Genomic DNA, 23,080 nt, shown 5'->3' on the forward strand with positions numbered 1-23,080 from the left:
GCAAGTATGGTTTCGTGCTCAGGTCGGGTTTCGGATGACGACGGCCGAAGGTGGCGAATTAGGCTGGATAAGGTTAAATTGAATCGGATACGAGGTATATGTATAAGTTATATTTACTACGAGTAGGTACTATCAAGCACACGAAGTTGCAGCGCTCGGTTGAATGTTTGTAAACGCAGGTAAATCGAAATTGTCCTAATAAGCTGCAACCCTTGGTAAGTAGGTATATTATTACTATTAATTTGATGTTTATTCCTTTCTGATATAACTCAAATTCCTTTAACACTGCAAAGATTAAACATGTTCAAGTTTGACGAATGTCAAACTTAGGAGTATCAACACATTTAGTTTGATTGTAGGATTAAATTTTTGCAATTACATTTATAATTAACACTGTTTGTGCAGTTTTGTAGACAGGGTTACATCCAATTACTTACGCTAAATCCGTTGTCAATGGTAGATTATTAGTTGACCATATGTCAGACATGTTAATACTTAATTTGTGAAGTAAGTAACATTTTAATGAATACGGCTAGTTGGTAGTTGTTTTTTTGTCACTAAATGTTTAGCGACACCCTTTTAAAGTACCTAGGTAGGTCGTTTAAGTTATGTACTAAATATACCTATTGTTAAATATCGGTTTGTTTACACCGAAATGCTTCATTATGATAATTTGGGCTCAGTGTTGATAAAAAATCGGCCAAGTGCGAGTCGGACTCGCGCACGAAGGGTTCCGTACCATTACGGAAAAAAACAGCAAAAAAATCACATTTGTTGTATGCTGGGAGCCCAATTTAAATATTTATATTATTCTGTTTTTAGTATTTTTGTTATAGCGGCAAAAGTAATACATCATGTGTGAAAATTTCAACGGTTCATGAGATACAGCCTGGTGACAGACGGACACAGAGGCGTATTTAAATATTTGGCGCCCGGGCCATTGGGCCTCTGCCGCCCCCATGACCCATGAAGTAAACACAAAAGTATAATTTTTTCTTAGTGCCTTTCTGAGCCTTCCAATTGTGAGCGAGGCTGACGGCCGAGCTCTGCATAAGGCCGGAGGGCCGGAGCGTCCGATTGCGGTGTGCGGCCCTGTGAGGCTGAAGGCCGAACTGCAGAAGAACAGAGCTTAAAGCACTGGTCATGTCTAAGGAAGGCTGAAGGCTACGAATATGATTAAAGTTTTCTGCGGGCCAAAGAGACTTAAAGGGCGAGCTTCAGTGGAGCTGAGCTGGGACAAAAACCTGTGGCCAGGACGAGCTCTGCATAGTGCTAAAGTCCCGGATCGTCCAATTGCGGCTCTCTTCCGCGCAAAGCCAAAGGTCGAGGTGGGAAAAATCAATGTTTGGGATTGGAACAATGACCAAGTTACACCAAAGGCCGAGCTCCGCATAAAGACCTTCCTTGCAAGGTCGAAGACCGAGCTGGAGGAGGCGAGAGCTTGGAATTGGCTTGGAGCTTGGAACCAATGTGATCTCGGCTCTCCTGCTACCTGCTACTCGACCTTTGGTGTACGCTCAAATTAAAGCGAAGGGGCTCGACTTGCTGGAAATGCTGGAATGCTTCGGGTCTTCTGGAAGGCGCGACTTTTAAGCTTTTCAGGGCTCGCAACCTGACCTTTTAGTCCGCCATAATTTGACACCTTATGTTTCCCTTCGGGCTCTGCTGTCCATTCCTGTCTCCTGCCTTGCGGTTCACCTTTGAAACAACTAACCATGTGTCTTGTCGTGTCCGGACTCTAATTTTATTCGATACCTAGTTACTATACGTTCTATCATTCAATATGATTTTTGCATATATTGATCAGCGTTTTGCTGAGTAATTAACCACTAAATGAATGATAGGAAATTTAGTACCCACTAAAAAAACGTGCTTTGTTTTTACGGGAGCCCGCGGCCTTAGGGCGATGTGAAGAGCGACGTCACAGGGCGACATCATTAGAACCCGTCGACATTCCGACGTGGGTAAAGAAGGTAGAAGGCAAAGGGGCGCAAACGCGCTGTAAAAATTGTAATGTGACTACTGGCAATAGACAAATAATAGTTACTTACTTTTAATTAAATTATGTTTAGTACACAATAACACCACAAAAAAAAATCATTGGGGCGCCACTGAGGCTCCCGAAACTGAAAGCCAGCGGCGGCCTGCGCCGCCCCCCGCAGCCTGCCGCCCCGGGCCATGGCCCCCTTGGCTCTAGGGTAAATACGCCCCTGACGGACAGACGGATAGACGGACAGCGGAGTCTTAGTAATAGGGTCCCGTTTTTACCCTTTGGGTACGGAACCCTAAAAATAATAGGTGTTTTTTGATTTTTATCAACGGGTGAAATCTCGGAAAAACAAATATTACCAGGGTGCGTAGACAAGATGCCAATCGTTAAGACGAAAGTGGAGTACCCGCGCGGAATCACCTTTTCATACAAACGTAGTCCTCCAGTGACCAGTAGTCGTGTCCAGTGACGAATATCGAGTCTACGATTGTATGGCGAAGCGGTCGCATGACTTCGTCCCCCTTCGTCGTTAAATATCGTTACCCTGCATACCGTAAAATGGTCCTACTTTGCTCCAATATTTGCTCCACTTTAACACATTCACTGCCATTTTGAATATTTTTTTTAACTGTCCATTATTAAATATTTAGTCGAATTAAATATTAAGAAGAACACCTTACTTGTAACATATTTTATCAGTGAAATGTTGTTTTATATAAAACGAAGCTATGAATAAGGTGCACAAGATACTCGTTGTTTGTGGTATTTTTGCTCCTACCTATAGTTTACTTAGGGGTGCAAAGTTACCCCATTGTACGCCAAAAAACAGGCCACGCCAAAAAAGAGACATTAATTTTATGACTAACGTAGCAATTCGAAATATATATATATATATATATATATATAGGTATATATATATTTCAAATTGCTACGTTAGTCATAAAATTAATCTCTCTTTTTTGGCTTTTTTCTTTTTTTTTCTTTTTTTTACAATTTATTTGGCTGAGTATATAAATAATATTATAGAAATATATTATGTTTGAATAGAATATATTATTATCAGAAGTTAAGCCCTTTTTTGAATTAGAGCATAGTTACCCATCAAGGAGCAAAGTAGGACCAATTTGCGGTACCATAGCAGTATAATATAATATTAGTATGTATAAAACAGCTAACACAGCGACGTAACAGATGGACCTGACGAGAACATTTTAAACAGAAGTATTCAGAGTAATTGAGATAAAAGGTAAGAACCTGCGTGATGGCCGTATCTTTTGACCCCTTCTAATTTCCTGGCTTTACGCCCTTTTGCACCAATCTGTTAGAGTTCGCAAAATTTTATTGTATGGGAAGTTTCATAGTAAACCGCCGCGGAGCTTCGGGTGGCGTTCTGGCGTTGATCAGTCTGTCAAGTGCGGATGGTGCAACTGGCACTAAGTCATTTGACGAAATTGAACTTGTAGTAGATGTATGTGAATAGGATCAAATTACAGTAGATTAGATTCTTATCTACACTACACCATGCGGGTAGGTCAATGTATCCTCTTTTTTGTACGATATCCACCTCGTTAGACAAAGAAATTTAAAAGCCTATATACAGTCAGCATCATAAGTTGCTAAGCGGGCGAGGTGTTCAAAATGATCTTGACGCGACTTTATTGTTAAGAGAATAAGAGCGTGTCAAGGTCATTTTGAACACCTCGCCCGCTTAGCAACTTATGATGCTGACTGTACAGTAATTTCCATATTTAAATCTAAAATATATACATCCAGTCGGGTACAGTCCGTACGGTACGCAGTCGCCTAAAAAGGACCTTTGTGCCCCTGGGAACACCAGTCTCTTGTGTTGGGGAAATTGCCAAGTGCCATATAATTATAGTGCTTGAAAGTGGATTGGCGGTAACAATACGATACACTATACTTAAGGTCCATACTCCGTTGGTTCTTAAACTTAATTTTTGGACATAACCTTGACAAAATAAAGGTTCAAAATAGGCCTTTCTATAAATAGGCTTTTTATATAAATGGAAATTTATTATAAAACTTTGTGCACAGAGGCTACTGTAAACTTTACTTAAGTTATCGCAGAACAGACTATTCAGAATCTCGGGGCCCTCTAGATTCCTTAAAAAAAACATTGAAAAAAATCCAAGACGGTGGCCAAAATGGTCACTAGTTTTATATTATATATATATATATATATATATATATAAATGGACATATATATATACAGGAATGGACATATATATATATATATATATATAAATGCATGTGTCCTGACTGATTGACTGACTGACTGATTCATCAACGCAGAGCCGAAACCACAAAAGATAGAAAGTTTCACACCAGGTTGCATTTATAAATTGTACAAGAGATAAGAAGCGATTTTGAAATATTTAACCCCTAAGGGGGTTAAAAAGGGGAAGAAAGTTTGTATGGGGTTCAAGTTTTATTTTAAGCTAGGAACTTGAAACTTTGTAAAAAGGTATTTTACAAAGTTTCAAGTTCAATTAATGCCACGGCTGGCCGCAGCGCTGATTTTCGGTAGGGACCTAGCTTATAACTAACTTACGACTAACATTAACGTTACAACAAACAAACAATGAAAGAAAAAACAAACCAACAAAAACAACAAACAAATAATGAGAAAAAAAAAACAATAAAAATGAGTAGACAATTACAATTTACTGCCGTCACTAAGTTTAAATAGGTTCAATGTCTATTGCGGTTTTGCATATGACATAAAGTCTAATTTAATTTTTTCAAAGCAGAAACGTCTGCGATCGATGCTATTAAGCTTAGAATAAATTTAAAAGTGGAAAAATTACTGCCTTGGATGAGACTTGAGTTGATAAAGTCTAATTTCACGAATTTTCGAATGATGCCTTCATAAAAATAGCAATATGATCGATTTTTCGCCGCTATTGTATATCCATGGGTCTTACACGTAGTTGCCTGAATATACATGATATTTGATTTGAACTGATTTGATAAGCTGTGGTTTCATATTCCACTTTCGTCGACTTTCGTCCCAATTATCCGGCTTTCGTTCCAATTTTGGCCGGACAAATCAGATTAGGAAAGTCGAACCGTCATTATAGTTTGTGGGTCATTAAAACAAGGATTAGGTTTCCGAGAAATCCTATGTGATATTGGTGAAGTTGAAAGGTTTCGTCCTTGTTTTAGACATGAAAAGTTACCTTTTTGATCACTTTCCTTTTATAATAATTGGGTTCAACCACATATTAAGTCACAGCAACAGGGTAGGGGGGGGGGGGGGGCGGTCTACAAATCGAAATTTTGTGTAACTAATGGATGACCCCTATACTAGCGTAGCGACCCGTCCCGGCTTAGCATGGGTAAAACTTAACAAATTATACACCTAAACCTCCCTAAAAATCACTCTATTGATAGGTGCATGAAAATCAGTTCAGTAGTTTTTGAGTTTATCGCGAACATACAGAACAGACATATAGCTATAGCCAAACTTCAATCGAAAGATAAAAAATTATCTGGATGAAACACTCGACCGAAAGGTCACGTGATCATTTCCATAGGCATATTTCTCTTCATGTATTTTCAAACACAATCCTGTATTGTTCATGAATAAATACTATTATTTTGTTAAGTTTCGATTGGTGTTTACTACAAACGATGGCCTCTTATTAAGGCCCCCAGCCCAGTAGGTATGCGTTCATATAAAATACGCTAACTCCTAAATAATAAATCCAAAAAATAGCTTTGCAACTAGAGAACAAATCTATTTAATTGTATTAAATATTTATTTGTGTTTTTTTGAATTGTCACTATATACTTATATAAATTATAAACTGAAATAGATATAAAATACAAAAGTAACCAAGCCCACCAGTGGTCAAGGAGTAGAGCTTTAATTTTCTTTAGTAAGTAAGTATATGACATCTATTTCAGTCTATACGCTTTACTATAGTCGCTCTCTCTCTTGTCAATACGCTTCTGTACCTTCTGCTGAACGCCAAGCACAGCACTTAACAAAGTCCTCATCCACTACAGCTCTATCACGAGCTATAAGTAGGTCCGTCCATTTACAAATGAACATGCTATATGCCAGTTAAGTTAACTACATCGGGGTTATTGGGTCACTGCAGCATATGTGAGGACTTGTGCTCGTTTACTCGCAACCGATAAAGGAGACAGCCAAATGAAGGCTAAGATATATAAATCTTAGGGCTTTAAAACTTTTAGGGGAGACTATATTAAATAAAAGTGAAAAATATGATTGACTCATCGTTTATTCATCCAAATCGTCACTACTTTGAAATAAAGCGCGTATCTGAAAATCATCAAGTTTCTAGGGAGTAAAACATCCTCTTTGTTAATAATTATTCTGGAGCCCGATACAAATTTAACAATTTGTTACGGTTTTGATACGACCTTGAAGATCGCTCACGCTGATTGGTGCATGCAAAATGAAGTAGTAGTAGTAGTAATCACTTTATTGTACACAACACAGGTTTACAAAAATAATTACAGGTAATAGAAGTTATCCCTATAAGGGATCTCATCCAGCTAACCTAATGAAGTGAAAGTCGTGTCGTGCGCGACAAGCGTACCAATTACGAAGACTATCGTCCAGGTATATCAAAACAAGATCAAAACCATAACAAATTGTTAAATCAGAATTCCGCTCCTGATTGTACAAATAAATTCATGTTAGTTTCAGGAAATACTTTGATAACAGTTTTAACGTCATATGATAAAGTAAAAGTAATAACTAGGTAACATTGGTCAAGCTACATCTGCCGGCCTAGCCAAGGTGACAATCGCTATCGCTTCGCTATCGAATCGCTTTGTGTCTCTCTATCACTCTTCCATATTAGTGTGACAGTGACAGTTGCGTTTCGTTCGCTACGTAGCGTTAGCGATTGGCATGTTGTCTACGGGGTCAGTTGTTCACCTTTCAGAGATAGGTACTTCCAACTGTTTGGATGTTAATACCTTTGTCAAATGTCGTTCTTGTTATTATATTTACGGTTGATCTGTTTATAAATTCGCGGACCACCCCAGGTGCTCCCAGACCCCACCAGCGGTCCGCAGATAGCTAGAGCTCAATGAACGTCAGATATAGTAGATAGGATATATAAATAAACCATGCGTGCGTGGGGTATTAATAAAACGTCTCAACCGATCTCAACTTCTAATACCGAAATAACAACTTGATGTAGATGATTAATTTGAGTGGGAAGTGTTTCATTCTTAATATAAATGATGGTTTAAAGGTCAGCAGTTACTTACTCAAAATGTATTTTGTCAAGAATTAAAGAAAAGTCTGATATAATATTATCTCTAAAACAAGGACTTTAAAGATCCAAAGAACACCGGTATTCTTAATGTTATAAGTTATAACCAGGCATCGTAAACTGCGAGCGAAATCCATTGAAATGACGTACTTGGACTTGACTTGACTAAGTAACAACCCTAGTACTTCAATGGATTTCGCTCGCAGTTTACGATGCCTGGTTATAACTTATAACCCAGTCAAATGTAGGCTTCAGATGACTGAGCTGTTATGGTTACATTATATCTAAAATCACTTTTCATAATAAAGATGTTTCTCAGGCAACTTATTGTTTTGCCTAGAAGCCGTATATATTGGAAACCAGCTAGAACAAATATTTATCTTTTAAAAACGTCAACAGCGCGTTGAACCCAGTATACCTAAACAAAACAACGTACACACGGTATTGTACCCACGGGAAAAAGTGCAATAATATAGCGCCGTCTGTTTCACGTGATTGTTTGAATGAACGATTGATTGAAGCAGTTATTTATAGACACGTTTTTCTTATACTCAAATCAAAGAAAAACGTGACCCTGGTTTGACAGCCAAGCTAGATGGCACTGTACTGCGCCATATGTTTTGTGCTCACTGAATTATCAAACCGTAACTTTTGACAAGAGTTGCAAGAGCATACGGACGGAGCCATCTACATCACCTGTGAAATTTGGGGCACAAATTTGTCTTAAACTTTACATATCTTACAAAATGATTTGCCGTCTTAAAGTTACCAAAATTGCGAAATATCTACATTGAAAAACTTCGGATACATCTCTAATTTTTGTATGGGGAATGAAATAATTATCTATTTTTAAAACTAAAGTTTCCTTTGATTTTTCACGAAACTTCCGCAAACTTTTGGAAACATTCCACGCACATCTGTAATCTAACACAATTAATAAGTAGATCTGTTATTGAAGTTAAACAAACATTTTATTATAAAACTGAGTGGCCCGGACATTCCGTCCCATCATATCAATCTAAGTGACTTGTATTATATTAGTAACAGCCTAACAGCTTTAGCTCCGCTTTCAATGGATGCTTGCCGCGCAGCCTCATACGGCGATAATTGTGGGTGACGGGCTGACGGCGGTCCGCCGGGAAATCTTACGGGGAGAAATACCAGTGAAATTTTAACGAAATAGGTACTTCGCAAGCGCTGGAAATACAATTTTATTGGATAAAAATGGTGACAGGTGTCGGTTTCAATTAACTGAGAGTTTATTTAAAAATTAAAGGCGAGTTGATGCAAACTGCCTGTAAAAAGTTGGTGATTAAATAATAGGTTGTCAAATTTTGGAAATAGAATACCACCTGATATCCACAGTGCGGTTTTACGAGGTACAATCGAGGTCAAAGATATGTTTACACTTTTGCACCTCCTCCTTTGTAATAAGGCGAAATTGAAGCATATCTTTGACGTCGACCGTAGGTCAGTAGGATCAGACGACCACATTTAATACATTAAACAAGTACCTGCAACTATAGCCTCTTATTTTAGTTATTTAAATTTTATACTGGACATACCTAATAGTGAAGCTTGGCATCCGTCGAGGCCCTACATTTTTAAGCCATTTGATAAGTGAAGGGTCGTTTGATCACCGAAAGTTAGTTATTTAGACAATTTTTAAATTCCTATTATTCTTAATAATACTTTTCGAGTGCTTATTAAATATGTTGACTTATAAAAATACCATATTGTTATGGCACTGAGCTATTTATACGTATAAATCAACGCAATATCTAGTATATTATTACACATAAGAGCCTATTGAATATTCCCCGATCCTATTCAAGCTTTACATTCTCGTCTTTAAGCCCCGTAGAGGACGTAATACCCGTCTTTGTATTGACAACCATTGTCTTGCTCTCCATTGTGTAAGTTGTTTATCTATCCTACTCAGTTTAACGTTAAGTGCACTTGAAGGAAGTGAGATAGCACGAGTAAACAGTGCATTGCATATGCCTTGTCTTTGTTACATGATAGTTATAATTTTATATCGTGTGTTGAAGACTCGCATGAAAGTTTTAATCTGAGTTGAACCTCGATACTCTACATTAGTACTTAGGTTTAAAAAAAAAACAGTATTAAGAGGTAATTTTATCAAGATTTCGACAGATATTTGGACGTTTTCGTCAAATGAGATTAGAAATCATGCGTGACATGAAAGCGAAGCGAAACTCAAGCAATTATATAATAAAGACAACGTTAGCACAGTATATTGGACCCTTACATTTACACCCTCTCGATGGCGCTGATAAATAAGTTACATGCCTAAAGTAATTTTGTAAACTGCCCATAATGAAATACGTTATTTTACCTATACCTAAGAAACGGAATGAAAACGTGTGCGGATCGCTTGACTCACAAATACAGCAAACTATTTCGAATACAATGGCTGAATAGATGTCATTCAATTTCACTAGATCGGAAAAGCTCCCACTAAGATACTAGGCTTTCAGGTGCTTTCAGTAACCAACTTGTTTTTTAGCCATTGTTGCCAGCGACAAAGTCGTGGGACGTTTGATCCACTCCAATACGTAGGTAGAATCACCAGACTGTAAAATTATGTTTCGTCTCAGATTCGGCAAAACGGGCAAAATATTCAACACATTGTGTTGGTCACAGGGGATTTTAGTGTGTAATTTATGGATATTCATTCATTCATTCATTTATTTATTGCAATCATGTTCATTACATACAGGTGGTAAATAAAGTATAGTCGGTACACGATACCCTGTTAGGTCACAGCAAAATTGTCTTAAAAACTAAATTAACAAAAACACATTTTTATTTTATTTTGATAAACATCGTACATTCTGATAGAAAATGACACAATTACTTAATATTAATTATTCATTCTATATTATTTCGTTACTCGCTTATATTACTATCATTTAAATATTCGTTTAATGTGTAATAACATTTTTTGATTAAAAGAGATTTAATTAACTTAAACATTTTTTTATCATTTCCTACATTTTTTATAGCCTCTAGCAGTTTATTAAATATTTTTATGGCCATTACATAGGTACTATTATAGTGCTTTTTAATTCTAGAGGCCGGTAGTAATAATTTGTTTTGATGTCTCAGTAGGTGGGTTGTGGGTAATTCGTATCTTTTTTTAAATATATGATTATTTTGTCTTGCAAATTTACACATTTCGAAGATGTATATAGATGGTAACGTGAGAATTTTGAACAGTCGGAAAAGTGGTTGGCATGTGTTGGCATTCAATGAGTAATGAAATGTCATCAGCAAATAGTATGCATGTCTCCTCTAATATCTTTGGAAGATCGTTAATGTATAACAGAAATAGAAGGCATCCCGCAACGCTTCCTTGAGGGATTGAGTTGACTACTTTGCTGTGTGATCGTATCATTTTTATTTCTCTGTGATTTATGTCATAGTGTTCTATCTCCGTAAGTTGTACTCTATCCTTTAGGTACGATTCAAACCATTTGTGGGCTGGTCCTCGTATCCCCACCCCATACAATTTATCCAAAAGTATTGTATATTTGACTTTGTCATAGGCTTTAGTCATATCCAGGAGGACGCCAACTCCGTATTTTTTGGCATTTATGGTGTTTGCAACCTCCTGCATGTACTTATAAACTGATCTTGTTGTAGATCGCCCTTTGCGAAATCCATTTTGGCTTTCGGTTAATATTTTATATTTTTCACAGAAGGCGAAAACACGGTCGCACATGGCTTTTTCGAAGAGTTTAGATGCCGTTGGTAGCAGGGTCGGTAGTTGTTGGGGTCAGTTTTAGACTTCTTTTTGTGCATCGGCTTTATAAGGGCCGTCTTTAGTTTGTTTGGAAAAACTCCTTCGCTAAACGATTGATTTATTAATTTGCAGAAGGGAAGCGCAAGTGAATCCGCACATTGTCGTATGAGAGATGGTGGATATTTTCGAGATTATAAATATTTATAACTAATTATAAGACACTTAGGTATACTGTTTGCTCAGAAATACCCTTGAATAATTAAATGTAAAATACAATTATAACTGCGTTAATATTGGTCAGTATCATTTAAATATCTTCCTTTAAATCAGTCTTCAGCCATTTTTCCACATTGGCGCAGTCGGTAGGTTACGTGAAATTAAACGATTCAGTGGACACAAATCCATTTATCAGGTAACCATACCCGGTAGGATACCCAAGGAGGAGGACCCAAGTGGTATTGAAACACACCTTTTTTACCACAGAAATAAGGATTGTATAATTGGCCACTTCGGCTGTCATTTTTTATTCTTGATCTACGTTTTTTTCGCATATAACTAGTTTCAAATGGGACTTTAGCCGGCAATTATCTAAAACGTATCTTATGTCTATTACCAGATTATTTTTATACTATTAATAGTCAATCTAGACCAGTATATTTTCGAATATACCAATTCCCTTTAATCCTCCCTCACTTGAATTAAGTTTCAAGCATCGTTCCATGAGATTCGGAGGCGGGTATAAAATTATTTCGAATTGATGGCATGAATCCTAATATTCTGGGACTGTATTATATTAATTTATAGTCTAATCCTCGACGTCAAGAGGGCCAAATCAATTAAAACCTTACACTTGGCATGAAACGACTTGAAAATTCATATCCCTAAGTACTTACTCTAAATGACAACTTGTCCTTCTAAAATTTTAGGGTTGATTTTGTAGTCAAAATAAAACAATTCCTTAAGAGAATACGTTACTGCTGAAATATACCTTTTGTAAACTTTCGTATTGTTCAATTGTATATGATTACGCATGGCAGGCCAGAACGAAAACTAATAAACCCTTACGCAAATCTAAACAGTAGGTATAGTCACGTTCCCTGTTATGTGATGCAAATGTGGGTCTTTGAAAAGACTGCTTGAGGTTCAGCGCGTGACCAAGATATGTTACTTCTGTTTTACAAATTTTCACATTGGCTGGAACATGACAATAACAATATACCTACATTGGATTTGGATATGTACTTCATTTTTATATGTCAGAATCAAATGTATAGGGACAGACAAAGCGATCAACACACCTTTACCATAGGAACAAGTATCTGTTGCAAAATGTTTGGCCATTTGGCTGCCAAATCCATTCGATGCTGACTGTTCATTGTTTATTGAATCGATCAATAAACCTCATGTAGCAGTATTTTCCTGTTCGCGTTTATTTAGTTTAACCTTTGCGCCGCCACGTCAATGAAGTAATAAAGTGTCATCAACGCCATGTCAAAAATTGCACGTATACAAACCTGATCAAAACCACGACTTGATATGAGTAGTGCACGAAATGTACTGACTTTATATCAAGTCAATGGCGACGATAATGTTAATAATATAATATCTAAGTCAAGAGGTCTATTCAGATAGTAATTTCTTGTTATGAAACGGTTATGGATATGATCTGCCAGCTGCACATATATTACAGCTGCTATTTATAACCTATTCATTACATAACCGTGTAATTAATTACTATCTGAATAAGCCTGCTGCTCGATGTACGGCAATAATTTGATATATGTACCACCTCTTACTTTGTCACAGTGACAATAATATGGTACATCTCGCGGCTTCATCCACCAACCAATACCAATGAGTACCAATGAGTTTTTCGGAATTTATGTACGAAATATCATTTGATATTTACCAGTCGCTTTTCGGTGAAGGAAAACATCGTGAGGAAACCGGACTGATCCTAACAAGGCCTAGTTCCCCCTCTGGGTTGAAAGGTCAGATGGCAGTCGCTTTCGTAAAAACTAGTGCCTACGTCGATTCTTAGGATTAGTTGTCAAGCGGACCCCAGGCTCCCGGAGCCGTGGTAAAATGCCGGGATAACGCGAGGAAGAAGAAGACATCTCGCGGCTTCATATTGTAGTCACTGTGACAAGGTAGGAAGTGCAACAAAAATCTAATTTCTTGACTGCAGATTTGTCAAACTGTACAAGCAGTATTTTACAAATAACAAACATTCAATAAAATACCTACTTATATTTATGTGCTTCTGATATTACACCGTGTTTGGCTAGTAAATAATGCTACACATAAAACAGAGCTAGAATATTGAAAGCACTATCATGGCATTAATTATAGCTAAAGGTGTCTTGTATTTTTCATTTAAGCTGTTCCATGAAAAGGAATAAACAGAAATTTTCTTTTGTTTTAAAACTGAGATGTTGAGCGCTCTTTACAGGAAAATTTTCTACTCTTTCAAATTGCAAATAATATTAATAAATATGTAAATTATATTTTAATAAAATCTCGCTGTCTCGAATTGCCATACACATTTAATGTTTTATATTTTTACACTTAGACTCAAGTAGACACGCGAATTGTGGGAGTAGATTTATTTTATTTTTATGAATTTTTACTTATTATTTTTACGAACAAAAACTGCTGTTAGGATGTTAAGAGGCCGTAGTCGATTTTGGAGCAAAAATGTAAAATTGATAGATTTAGTCGTTGAAATTATACACGTTTTGTTACGTAATATCTAAATAACATGTATTGGTTTCTATTAGCACGTCTTCTCATCTTGCCTTTTAATAATGAGGTCGCGAGTGTGCGTCACCGGTAATATATGAAGAGAAGGGGCAGTTTTTAAAAAATCATCTAAAAATTATGGTCGTAAATTATACAAATTGATGTACAAGAATAGTTTCAGCAAATGTTGTAGATTGTTTAAGTATCAAAATTACGTTGAAAAAAGTAGATTTTCAGAGAAATAGTCACTTGTTTTGAAGTAATTTCTGGAGAAATTGAATTCTTTTAACTTTCATTTCCTCGAACTCTAAGTAATATATCAAAAATGTAATCTGATAAAGGTCAAGTACAGAATATGTGTAATAAAAATTTACCATTTTTAGCAATCCAAACTTTACGAAATTTACAAATAAGAACGACAAAATCAATGCTTTACGCGCGTTTACCTAAACGCCCATCAGAAAAAAAAATCATTACTAATTTAGTGTTTGTTTAAAAAAAAATTGATCTGATAAAAGGCAAGATAAGAAGACGTGCTAATAGAAACCAGTACTTGTTATTTCAATTAGGTAACAAAATCTATCAATTTTACATTTGTGCGACTAAAATCGACACCGGCCTCTTAACCAGGGTGGTAGTTAGCTTCCGTTGACCGGCCTTCCTACAAAAAGTGCCCGGCGACTGTATAGGTAGTGTCCAATGAAAGGATAGATCTAATAATTATTAAAGCCCTTTACTATTTTTGTTGTTGGTCAACATGTGCATACAAGAAGCGTCGAGGACATTTTATTATTCCGTGACCATTTATGCTAATTTTCATTCCATTCTTATCCCAAAAGTGGGTGTTAAAGGTCTATGGGAAATGCGTAAACAATCTGTCACAATGCATTAGCTGTTGTTTTCATATAGCACCTTGACGTCATGGAGTGACGCAAGCAAATTCTCAGTGATGTGATATTTATAATTCACTTTATATATTTAGAAATGTATGTAACATTATTAGGTGAAAAGCATTTTTATGTAGGCGGTTAAATCGATGTTATTCTAATGTATTCTCTGATTAGATAAAAAGTTTCTGCCAAAATGTTCATGTTTAAAATCACATTTATTTATTGCCGATTGTACTGATCTCACCCAAAAGATTGGAATACTTAGTAGCTATCGAAAAGTTCCAAGTATCTTTCTTTTAGCTCTACCACCATATCAGCTCGATGATACTCAATTATTGCGTTTACTTACAAAGTTGTAGGTCAATACGGCTATTAGAAGTAGCTAAAAATTCACCGGCCAGATTGAATTACACCATTTAATGTTGTTAATTACTAGTTTACAAGTGAAGTAATATATTATGTGTGTTAAAAAATAATAAAAAAACCTGTCAGCCTAATTCATGGTCACAAGAAAAACTACAGAAAGCGTTAAATATTGTTTTCAGAACTGTATTCTCCAGCAAAAGTAGCAAAACATATTTTGAAAGCAATATATTGCTTCAGAAGGAAAACTTCAACGTAAGTGATAAGCCAAAATAAAATTGACATTGAAAGACAAGCCCGTCGGTCCTTCATCACTTTTTCTATTGTTCGTTTTTAGAATTAGAAAAAAGGTAAACGATCTTGACGTGTCTTTTTATTGAAACTTATTGAAAAACGTTTTAAAAAAATAGTTTATATTACTTATGAAGCAAAAGAATGTAAAATATCGTATATGATTTATAATTGTAACATATTTGCTGTGACTTATTTTTCAAAAGTGATTTTTAATAAAAAGACACGTCAAGATCGCTTACCTTCTTTCTAATGCTAAAATAAAACGAACTATAAACGAAATCTTCTTGTGCTTCGTAATCAATCAAATGCTCGTACAACGTACCAAACACATGGCCAAGTGAGATGTTTTTGAAGTAAAACTTCTTTAGGCGCGACTAGAGGGTAACTCAGATATTTTTTTTGACGGAAGTAACGCTCAGTAGCACACACACACAATAGGACACACGTCAAAGTGCCAACATAGCGATAAACGACATCATCAAAGAAGTTTTACTTCAATCGTGCGTAAAGATTACACGCACACACTTTTTTTATTTCAAGTGATTTCGTTGATTCAGATAAGTATGTGTGCAGTTAAGATATTCTTTGGTGTAACCTCAGATCTCAGATCATAAATATAGCAATTATTTGACTCTTTACTTTCAAATCCACAAAATTATTAAAATTAAGAGGACAGTGGAGGACTATCCATACGTAGTCCCTATTTTCCTCTGTAGAAAATATTTTAACATAATTTGACATCCTTAACACAATTAACAATAGATATGCCCCTTCGTTTGTTTTTAGATATTTTAATTGATTATAAGCAAACCTGGGATAACTCGGGGCACGTTCGAGGGATTTGATGTCGATAAATAAGATGTCGAAATGTCGATATATATTTATACATATGTGCTCACTGAAAAATCTTCGATTACTAAAAAGTGGTTCGATATCATGTCCGATATAGAGCCTCTTAACTTGCGATAATAAAAGTATACCGATGTAATTTCCATCAAAATAATCACACTATGAAATTAATTTTAAAATAAAAAAATAATACTTACACGTTTTAATTCGTTAAGTGTATTTATTTTAAAATCCAGATAAAATAATAATATTTATTTATGTTTAATAACATCTAGATGTTGACAGTAGCATATATTAGATATAGATATATTGTGGTTAAAATATTTTGCTACGTCACTTTAGTATGTGCCCCGAGTTATCCCAGGTATGATTATAAGAGCTAAGTATAAGTTAAAAAACATAGGTTTTTCTTTTGAGCAATTAAGGGAGAATTTTTATCTAATCATCCTTTATGTTACCAGTTCAGAATAACATAATAACTAAATAGTAGGTTTGTATTTAATCGTAGAAAGTAAGGACGACTTTTGCTATTTTCCGGTAAGCTGTCTGTTGACTGGCTGGATAAGGAAAAACTTGGAAAGTCTGTCAATACACCCACATTATCTGTAACATTCAGGTACAGTCGCCATCAGATATATCGGGGCGGCCAAGGTGCTCACAAATATTTGAACACGCCTCTATTGTCAAGGCGTTAGAGTGCGTGTTCAGATATTTTGAGCACCTCGGCCGCTCCGATATATCTGATGGCGACTGTACAAGGGTACAATGTTTGCGCAGACAGCCGGTGTTGCTATAGGGGAGAACGTGGCAAGACGAGGTTAGGGGGAAGACTAAGGTATGAGGTGCCTCGCCAAGGTGACAATCGTCGTTAGGAAACGCTAATCGAAACTTAAATAGAGTCTGGAAATAGTCACGTGACTTTTCGTAGCATCTATCTTCCCGATAAAATATTCTTTTCGTTTGATGTTGGCCTAAAATGGCAAAAGCTAACTAATCAACATCGTTGTCGCACCTGACAGCGACGCGACGGTCACTTTGCCGGACAACAAAGTGATCTATTATGTACGAGTATTCCCTTTGTTGCCTGAAACTAATTGGTTCTTGCTAAAACGCTTGTCATTTTAATACTTTGTTTGAAAAGCGTTAATTAAATAAATATTAACACCTACGTGTAATAAAAAAAATGATCATAATCATAATCATTTATTTGCACATAAAAAGGGTCATCAATGCATGGACTTATTGATTTAAGAGAAGCAAATTATTTTGATGCCCATACTTAAGAATACCACTTTATTAAAAAGAAAGATAATTAATAACGATAATAGCTAAAATAAAATAATGCGTATAACAAAACACTCTGAATTGAGATTTATTGGGCACTACGCAATAGAGGTACCCCATTTTGCCCCGCTCTCCTCTATCTACCTATAATGTCGCTTTCGGTCCTGATAATACTCAGTTAGTATTTAGTGTATTTACGTTTATGCCCAGATACAGGCGTGGGTTGCGACTACTTTTATACGGACGTTAAAATATTGAATAGCACATTTACCAGTGTTACCACTGGTTACAATCTGTCGGCCTATTATGGATGGCTTTATCCACGTGACAAAATATCCGTCACTTTTAAAGAGAGCGCGATTGACAGTAAGTGATACCGTTTTATCATGCTTTCACGTAGACAAGAACGACCATCATATCCGTACTGGACGCATTCCAATTATTCCAAATTACATGTAATTTATTGAATTGGTAAAGTTAAAAAGCTATGACCAACTTACCGAATCACAACACTATTATCACTATCTTAGGAATCTATAGGATCCCTAGGTCATAAAAAATCATGTCACCGCATCATAGGTAGGTGAATATACAATAGGAACAAATGAAAAGTGGACAAAATGTAGTAACTATTTACTTTTCGGCGTACGATAGATTTTTCGCAATTAATCCAGTTAAATAAAGGAAAACAGTGTATATATATTTATGAACTTAGTCGTACATCCCATCGTAATCAAATTCATGTAATTTCGCGTTTCACCTTAATTAATTACCGATAATTTTAACTTCTGCTTAAATTAATCAACAAATCGAATTGAACTTAATTTATTGCCTGAATTACTTAATTTTATGAATTCCCAATTGAATGAGATTATGATGTTTCAAACTTTAGCTGTATAAAGAAGCCATAATTCCTGAATTAGAAGCAATTGTTGCTCGTCATTAAATTAAGTTGGGAAGGGTCTAATTTGCGTCACAAATACTTCGTTATTGTTAGAGTAGGTTCTTTTCCTGACCGAGGCGGGTCCTATTGCAAGTCTGGTACTGAATTTTGATATATGTGACGTTTTCAACCAAAAGGTACCACATTGTCGCTTGTCGATAAGGTTGATTTCTAATTGAAGCTATACATATGTGCCATTTTCAACCAAAAGGGTACTTATTGTCGCTTGTCAGTAAGGCGCTATTTCCACATAGCTTCAATTAGCAATTAGATGAATACACGTTTAAATTTAAGTATAACCTTTCATAAAGAGTTATATCATAGAGTTACTTATACTAGAGCGGTACTGTCATAGTAAATTTTGTAACCCCAGTAAATTCACTGCCATCTGCCGACACACTTTAAAACTAAAAATGAAGATTTATAAAAATACGATAAAATGTATTTAAATATGGATAAATGATTTTTTTTATTTGCAATAATTATTTTTATGATTTTGACCCATGTTCTTTCACTGATATGCGTTAAAATTGTTATATTGATATGCCAAAGCTAGTAGCGCCCTCTGAACGAGAATCAAATTTTCTTGATTTTCGAGGCACGTCTTTTCCTGAGACTGTATCCATCTATTACGGAGTTATATCTATCTTTGCTTATATTTAGGTACAATCAATAACAAATATTACTGAATGTTATTAATATTTGTTGGTACCTAAGTTTTGATGTTTGTACTGAATTATGAAAGTACGCATCAACCGACTAGGTCTAATATCTTTATTATTTCTTATGCTCTGAAAGTGAGTCATTGTTTATCTACTATCTGCTTTGTTTAAGTATCGATATCTGAACGTCTCGTTTATGCCCTAGGGCTGAAAAGTGGCGTATACTTCAGGGACTTCTCCGACAGACTCCCATGAGAAGTAGAAAAATATTCTGTTTCCCCGCCTGCAGCAATAGAAAATGATCCTAATTTAACCTACTAGATGAGGGTTGGATCTATTTTATCAAACATAATTCAGTCAATAGTAGTAAATAGTTCAATTCAATTGTTTTTAATGTTTTTATGTTGAATTGTATTTACATCGTAAGATGTAAGCTCATCATAAGGTGGAAACCAAATGGAATACAGAAATGATTTTTTTAACCCTTAACTTGCGTAAGTGAGTACAGTGATGTTCGAAATTATGAATGAATTCCATTCATAATTTCTCCATGTAATTTTGAACCTCACTGTACATCGACTGAAATGACTGCCTTTCATCTCTTGGTTAACAATATACAATATATTTCTGTAATAGATTAGGTACAGTCACCAACATCACGCTCAGCTAACCACGCGTCACTGACAGATTGTTAATTAATTACCTACACTTATATTACTCATAATTAATTGCTCGTGTTGAGTAAGTACTCCGAATAATACGACCAAATGTGGCCACGTGTTCTTGACGGTATTACAAGTAAATATTTCATATCAACATTGATCAAATTTCGCCATTTTAATTTAACGATATTCTTGCACAATACATTGGAATCATTATTATTATTATTAGGTAGCGTTTTGTAATTGGGTCTATTTTATCAGGTTACAGGTTACGTATTTAGAAAAGGAGTACCCTTATAATTGCGAAAAATAGTTCAATTATGAAATTAAACTCTTGAACCAGCTTCCTCGGCTATGGGATGGGCCGTCTGGTGGTACCCGTACCAACTTCTGGAGTATATGCAATCTTTGAAAGGCTAGGCGCCCTTGAGCTCCACCTTTCTTTGATCCGACATCGACCACTCTATGAAATTGACCTTTCATTCGGACACGAGTTATATTAGGACTGATGTATTTTCAATCAAGTTCCATGTTTTCTATACAATTAAAGATAATATAAACTTTTAATGTTCATCACCATCATCATCATCATCATCATCATCTTCCTAGCGTTTGTCCCATACTGTGACGGGGTCCGCTTTCCTGCTTTTCTCCTTCCACTTCGCTCTGCCGAAACGAGCCGGGTTTGTTTCAAGTTTTCCTTTCTATAGCTATCTCCTCCGTTAAACAGCAGGAGGACCACGAGCAGGCGAGAGTAGCTGGGACAGCGAGATGTTATTTGTGTCCCTCGTCCACCAATATACATCAACGTTAACTCAACGCTACCGAAACGCGGTATTTTCGTTGCTAACGCCACAGATTGTAGGCCTAACCCAACAACGTGGTAATCACAAATGACATAACATAATTTACCTACGTCACCGCCACCGCTAGATCCGTGGCACCCCAAGGCTGTTGCTATTTTTAGCAAATGGACATTTCCATTACGCACCTACAACGTAAACACAAATATCATTAGTTCGTGAAACAGTATGGGAAAAGCTATATGGGTATTCAGAAACATTTCCGGCATACTGATAAGTAAACAAACAAAATATGGATAGAAAACCATATTTCTATCCATATTTTGTTTTTTTTTTGCTTGTTACACTTGCCCCCAAGTAGCGTGCGTGCGTGTTCCTACATATTTTCATTTATGTAAACACACTGAAAGGTAATAAACATACATTTTTATACTAATAATATTTTTTCTTCAATTTGCCTTCGGCGGATTTTTACAATTCCCTGCGACATATACATATTTTTGTGACTATACAAGCCAGGGTTGGAAACTACATAGCGTCGCTAGTCGCTACAGGTCGTTTAATGGTAGACATTACCACGGTAAGTGGGTTGTGTGTGATCATAATATATTACGCACGGTCTAATTGGGTGTAGGCAGTGTATCTAATGGTTTGGTAAATACTGACTCAATAAGCGTAATGATGTACCTACAGTCTACGCAGTGAATAAATTCTATTGAATAAACCTTTTTTTTTTACTTTTTTTAAGGACGAATCGCAACGCCTGTAAATACATTAAATGAATGATAATTGATAAAGATTGTTTATTTTTCAAGTAGGCTTATTACAATGCGTTTATGAACGTTAAATAAAGCTATATAAGAGATCTGTAGCTAGGTTTTATTATTTTATCCAATACCTATAAGTAGGTTATAGAGCGCTGGTGGCCTAGCGGTAAGAGCGTGCGACTTGCAATCCGGAGGTCGCGGGTTCAAACCCCGGCTCGTACCAATGAGTTTTTCGGAACTTATGTACGAAATATCATTTGATATTTACCAGTCGCTTTTCGGTGAAGGAAAACATCGTGAGGAAACCGGACTAATCCCGACAAGGCCTAGTTTCCCCTCTGGGTTGGACGGTCAGATGGCAGTCGCTTTCGTAAAAACTAGTGCCTACGCCAATTCTTGGGATTAGTTGCCAAGCGGACCCCAGGCTCCCATGGAGCCGTGGCAAAATGCCGGGACAACGCGAGGAAGATGATGATGACCTATAAGTAGGTTATATTTTATTTATACGTATTTCATAGGTATAGTTTATGCCTCAGTCATAAAGTTAACGCCAAATAAGATATTTTTTCTGTAATAATGTTAATACTACCTACGAAACGTGCGTACTTATTTATAATTTGGGGTGAGTAGAATGCGAAAATCGATAACAAATATTTTTTCATTTCTCATGCTCTGAAAGAGGGTCATTGTTGTTCTAAAAGGTGTGCAGAAAATGATACGTGTCTGCACTAGAGCATTTTACGTTCGAAGTACGATTTTTTTAATATTTTGTACGATAAACAATTGAAATTAGAGTTTAAATAGATTTGTTATACAATTTCCATTCCGATATTTGACTTTTCATTCCATAAATAACGATACTTTTGCCTGAATTGTTAATTGAAAGTACCCTCAAGAAATACTATAAAAATGTATAGTTAGTCATGTTTAAAAAAAACACATGCATTTTACTTTCCTCGTATTCGAAATGAAAAGTAGAGTGTTTAACTCGGGTGAAAGGCATCATTTCAGCCTCGGACTATTGGCGCTCTCACTGCGTTCGAGCACCAAAATACCTCGGCGAAAATGAGTGCCTTTCATCCCTTGGTTAACAATCTACTAAACAATCTCCAAACGATCAAAACGTGTGTCAAAATATGTCATCATTATATACTGATATTATAAGGACGCATAATAACTTAGCGTTTGTAAGTAGCTATATAAATTCATTTATGCATATGGTATGCAGCAACTTGTACTGAAGTTTCTGCATTTATTTAGATTGCCCTTAAGCTAAGCTAAGCTTAGACCAGTTAAGTAAGTTATTGAATAATACCAATATAACAAACATAGCGTGGGGTTTTTTGGTACCTCTGGGGTTACTAAAACTATAAGAAAATAAGCTTTGTGTAAAACTAGTATCAAAAAGGAAAATTAAAAATTAAAATTCAGACACTTTATATAATTAGTAACCTGATCTTAAATAAACAAAATTCGTCACAATGCGGCTCTTCACGGCGACGAAATAAATTAGAAGAGACATTTCAGTTCTAATTTTATACCCAACAAGAGGAAAATATTAAAGAAAAAGAAAAAAAGAAAATACAATTCATTGGCGAGATGTAATTGGCTAACATATAGTTTGTCAAAGGACTATGAAACATAGACAGAGAGAATCATACTATATTTGCCTTGCACTAGTAATAGCACCCAAAAGAAAGGGATGAGTATAGTTTTTATTGTTCTTATTTACTAAAAATTTGGTTTGACCAACTATGCTTAAAAGTCGAGTTATTATTGAGAG

General features: G+C 35.9%; 1 protein-coding gene across 1 annotated transcript in view; it reads left to right on the forward strand.

Moving 5' to 3' along the window:
• Positions 1 to 23,080, forward strand: part of LOC134748245 (neuroendocrine convertase 2) — a 99,606-nt gene that overhangs the window by 340 nt on the left and 76,186 nt on the right. The gene's annotated exons all lie outside the window — the stretch shown is intronic.

This window comes from Cydia strobilella, chromosome 16 (genome assembly GCF_947568885.1).
Source record: "Cydia strobilella chromosome 16, ilCydStro3.1, whole genome shotgun sequence".
In the NCBI taxonomy this organism is placed as follows: domain Eukaryota; kingdom Metazoa; phylum Arthropoda; class Insecta; order Lepidoptera; family Tortricidae; genus Cydia; species Cydia strobilella.